Genomic DNA, 5,655 nt, shown 5'->3' on the forward strand with positions numbered 1-5,655 from the left:
ACTATTTCAAACTCCTTGCTCCTCCACCTAAATAAAGCAACTACCAAGGGTTTAAAGGACCATAACTTTTCTTTTGTTCTCTTCTCAGCTTTCATTTTCTGCTTATTCCATTTTGGCAGCTAAACTTCAAATTTAAAACAATAAAAGGGGAACCGTAAATTTGGGATTTAGAGAAACACTATACAAGCCTAGGAAAAGACAAAGGTTTAAAAAGACCTCAGAGGACAAACAAACATCAGCAAATCGCATGGAAGGAGGAAAAAATTACACAGTTACTGTACTGTTAAATTCAAGTGTGCAGCTCTCTGCAAAATTCACATCTACAAAGAAATAGAAGAGTATGGGTCATCCAAAGAAAAAATAAATTAACAAAAACAAATAGTAAGATGCAGTCAATTGCAGACTTGCAAGACATGCTTTAAAATAAGTGTTGTAAAGATGCTCAAATAACTAAAATAAGATTTGGACAGGCCGGGCGCGGTGGCTCAAGCCTGTAATCCCAGCACTTTGGGAGGCCGAGACGGGTGGATCACGAGGTCAGGAGATCAAGACCATCCTGGCTAATACCGTGAAAACTCGTCTCTACTAAAAAATACAAAAAAAAAACAAAAAACAAAAAAAACTAGCCAGGCGAGGTGGTGGGCGCCTGTTGTCCCAGCTACTCGGGAGGCTGAGCCAGGAGAATGGCGTAAACCCAGGAGGCGGAGCTTGCAGTGAGCTGAGATCCGGCCACTGCACTCCAGCCTGGGCGATAGAGCAAGACTCTGTCTCAAAAAAAAAAAAAAAAAAAAAGATTTGGACAAAATGAAGAAAAGAAAGTGTGCACAAAACAGAAAGATTAATATGAGGGACATGAAACTTAAACAGAAACTGAAGAAATTGTGGACCTGAAAAGGACAACTACTGAAATGAAAAACTCACTAAATGTGCTCAATGGCAGATTTCAGCATACAAAAGAAATATTTGCTGAACTTAAAAGCAGAAAAATTGAAATCACTGTCATCCCTCTGTATTCATGGGAGACTGTGTACAGGACCTTTTGTGCATACTAAACTCTGTGGCTGCAAAAGTCTATAATGTAAAATAGTGAAGCATTGGCATATAACCTATGCACATCCTTCTGTATACTTTAACAATAATCTCTAGATTGCTTATAATGCCTAATACGATATAAATGCTTTGTAAATAGTCATCATGCTGTATTTTATTTCTGTTCTTGTTTTGTTGTATTTTATTTTTTATTTTTTCCTTCTAAATATTGTTAGCCCCATGTTTGGTTAAATCCATTAACGTGGAACTCTCGGTTATGGAGGACTGACTGTATCTGGTTTGAGTAACAAGAAAAAAAAAAAAAGAATGGAGGAAAGTGAACAAAGTCTAAGATACCTGTGGAATATCAAGCAGCCAAGATATGCATTGTGGGAGTCCCAAAAGGAAAAAGAAGAACAGCACCCTTATTTGAAGAAATAATTGCTGGAACATTCCCAAAGTTGATAAAGGAAATTAATATTAAAAGACAAATTGCTAAAAAATTTCTAAATAAGATTAACTCAAAAACACCAATGCATAGATGTCTTGTATTCAAAATGTATAAAGCAAAAGAAAAAGAAAGACACTTGAAAGCACTGAGAAGAAATTTATCTACTACAAGGAATCCTCAATAGATTATCATCACAATTCTCATCAAGAATTTTGGAAGCTGAAAGATAATAACATATGCAAGCTGTTGAAAGGGAAAATAAAACAAAACCTGACTCCTGCAGGATCTGACAAGATGGCTGAATAGGAACAACTGTGGTCTGCAGCTCCCAGTGAGACCAACACAGAAGGTGAATGATTTCTGCATTTCTAACTGAGGTACCCAGTTCATCTCATTGGGACTGGTTACACACTGGGTGCAGCCCATGGAGGGCAAGCAGAAGTAGGGCAGGGTGTCACCTCACCCAGCAAGTGCAAGGACCTGGGAGCCTCCCTTTCCCAGCCAAGGCAAGCTATGAGGGACTATGCTATCCAACGCAGATACTACTCATTTCCCACAGTTTTTGCAATCTTCAAACTAGGTGATTCCCTCCCGTGCTTACACCACCAGGGCCGTGGGTTTCAAGCACAAAACTGGGCAGCTATTTTGGCAAAAACCAAGCTAGCTGCAGGAGTGGTTTGTTTGTTTGGTTTGTTGTTTGTTTTTATTCATACCCCAGTGGCACCTGGAACCACAGTGATACAGAACTGTTCACTTCCATGGAAAGGGGGCTGCACCCAGGGAGCCAAGTGGTCTCACTAAGTGGGTCTCACTCCCATGGAGACCAGCAAGCTAAGAACAACTGGCTTGAAACTCTCACTGCCGGTGCAGAATTCTGAAGTCAACCTAGTACAATCGAGGTTGGTATGTGGAGGGGCATCTGTCATTACTGAGGCTCATGTAAGCTGTTTTCCCCTGACAGTGTTAAAGATGTTGGGAAGTTTGGACTGGGCAGAACTCACCACAGCATGGCAAAGCAGCTGCAGCCAGGCTGCCTCTCTAGATTCTTCTTCACTGGGCAGGGCATCTTTGAAAGAAAGGCAGCTGCCCAAGTCAGGATGTTTCAGATAAAACTCCCATCTCACTGGAACAGAGCACTGGGGGAAGGGACAGCCATGGGTACAGATGCAGCAGACTTAAATATTCCTGCCTGCTGGCTCTGAAGAGAGCAGCAGATCCTGACAAGGAGGATTCTCCCAGCATAGCACTCAAGCTCTGCTAAGGGGACAGACTGCCTCCTCAAGTAGATCCATGTTACCCATGACAACAAAACAGGAAAGACCTCCCAGAAGGGGTCAACAGAAACCTCATACAGGAGAGCTCTGGCTGGCTTCAGACTGGTGTCTCTCAGGGACAAAGCTTCCTGAGGAATGAGGAATGAGCAGGCAGCAATATGTGCTATTCTGCAGCCTCTATGGTGATACCCAGCCCAACAGGGTCTGGAGTGGACCTCCAGCAAACTGCAGCAGACCTGCAGAAGAGGGGTGTGACTATTAAAATAAAAACTAACAAATAGAAAGCAATAACATGAACATCAACAAAAAGAACCCCCTCAAAGTCATCAGCCTCAAAGATCAAAGGTAGACAAATTCATGAAGATTTAAAAGACAAAGTGCAAAATGCTGAAAATTACAAAAACTGGAATGCCTATTCTCCTCCAAATGATCACAACTCCTCTCCAGCAAGGGCACAAAACTGGGTGGAGAATGAGTTTGACAAATTACACAGAAGTAGGGTTCAGAAGGTGGGTAATAACAAACTCCTCTGAGCTGAAGGAGCATGTTCTAACTCAATGCAAGGAGGCTAAGAACCTTGATAAAAGATTACAGAAACTGCTAACTAGAATAACTAGTTTAGAGAAGAATATAAATGACCTGATGGAGCTGAAAAACACAGCACAAAAACTTCTTGAAGTATACCTAACTATCAATAGCTGAATTGCTCAAGCAAAACAAAGGATATCAGGGATTGAAGATCAACTTAATGAAATAAACATAAAGACAAGATGGGAGAAAAAAGCATGAAAAGGAATGAACAAAGCCTCCAAGAAATATGGGACTATATGAAAAGACCAAATCTATGATTGATTAGTGTAACTGAAAAGGGAGAATGGAACCAAGTTGGAGAACACACTTCAGGATATCATCCAGGAGGACTTTCCCAACCTAGCAAGACAGACCAACATTCAAATTCAGGAAATACATCACACACTGAAATACCCCTCAAGAAGAGCAACTCCAAGACACCTAATTGTCAGATTTACCAAGGTTGAAATGAAGAAAAAATGTTAAGGGTAGATAGAGAGAAAGGTCAGGTTACCCACAAAGGGAAGCCCGTCAGACTAACAGTGGATCTCTGTGCAGAAACTCTGCAAACCAGAAGAGAGTGATGTCCAATATTCAACATTCTTAAAGAAAAGAATTTTCATCCCAGCATTTCATATCCAGCAAACCTCAGCTTCATAAGCAAAGGAGAAATAAAATCCTTTCCAGACAAGCTGAAGGATTTTGTTACCACCAGGCCTGCCTTACAAGAGCTGTGGAAGGAAACACTAAATGTGGAAAGGAAAATATGGTATCAGTTACTACAAAAACGCACCAAAATACAAACAGCAATGGCACTATGAACAAATCGCATCAACTAATGTGCAAAATAACCAGCTAGCATCAATGTGACAGGATCATATTCACACAAAACAATATTTACCTTAATTAACTTCCATGTAGTTGTGCAGTTTTGAGTGAGTTTCTTAATCCTGAGTTCTAATTTGATTGCACTGTGGTTTGGGAGACTGTTATACTTTCAGTTCTTTTGCATTTGCTGAGGAGTGTAAGTGAACTAAATGCTCCAATTAAAAGATACAGACTGGCAAACTGGAGAAAGAGTCAAGACCCATCAGAGTGCTGTAGTCAAGAGACCCATCTCATATGCAAAGACACACATCAGCTCAAAATAAAGGTATGGAGGAATATTTAACAAGCAAATGGAAAGCAAAAAAGGCAGGGGTTGCAATCCTAGACTCTGTTATAATGGACTTTAAATGAACAAAAATCAAAAAAGACAAAAGAAGAGCATTACATAATGGTAAAGGGATCAATGAAACAAGAAGAGCTAAGTATCCTAAATATAAATGCACCCAATGCAGGAGTACCCAGATGCATAAAACAAATTCTTAGAGACCTACAAAGAAACTTAGACTCCCACACAATAATAGTGAGAGAAAATTAGCAGGACATTCAGGACTTGAAGTGAACTCTGGATCAAGTGGACCTTATAGACATCTACAGGACTGCCCACCCCAAATCAACAGAACATACATTCTTTTCAGCACCACATCACATTTACTCTAAAATTGACCACATAATCTGAAATAAAACACTCCTCAGGAAATGCAAAAGAACTGAAAGTGTAACAGTCTCCCAAACCACAGTGCAATCAAATTAGAACTCAGGATTAAGAAACTCACTCAAAACTGCACAATTACATGGAAACTCATCAGCCAGCTCCTGACTGACTACCGAGGTAAACAACGAAAATAAGGCAGAAATGAGGAAGTTCTTTGAAACCAACAAGAACAAAAAGACAATGTACTAGAATCTCTGAGACACAGCTAAAGTGGTCTTAAGAGGGAAATTTACAGCACTAAATGCCCACAATAGAAAGAGGGAAAGATCTGAAATCATCATTAACAGAATCAGAGAAGCAACAGCAAGCAAATTCAAAAGCTAGAGGACAACAAAATAAGATCAGAGCAGAACTGAAGGGGAGAGGGACATGAAAAAATCAATGAATCCAAGAACTGTTTTTTTGAAAAGATAAACAAAATAGAAAGATTGCTAACCAGGCTAATATAGAAAAAAGAGAGAAGAATCAAATAGACACAATAGAAAATGATAAAGGAGATATCACCACAGGTCTCACAGAAATACAAACTATCATCAGAGAATACTATAAACACGTCTATGCAAATAAACTAGAAAATCTAGAAGAAACAGATAAATTTCTAGACACACACCCTCCCAAGACTAAATCAGAAAGAACTCCAATCGCTAAATAGACTAATAACAAGTTCTGAAATTGAGGCAGTAATAGCCTAAGAATCAAAAAAAAAAAAAAAAAAAAAAAAACACCCCAAC

The sequence above is a fragment of the Rhinopithecus bieti genome, unplaced genomic scaffold (assembly GCF_001698545.2).
Source record: "Rhinopithecus bieti isolate Rb0 unplaced genomic scaffold, ASM169854v2 scaffold_56590, whole genome shotgun sequence".
NCBI classification, from domain to species: domain Eukaryota; kingdom Metazoa; phylum Chordata; class Mammalia; order Primates; family Cercopithecidae; genus Rhinopithecus; species Rhinopithecus bieti.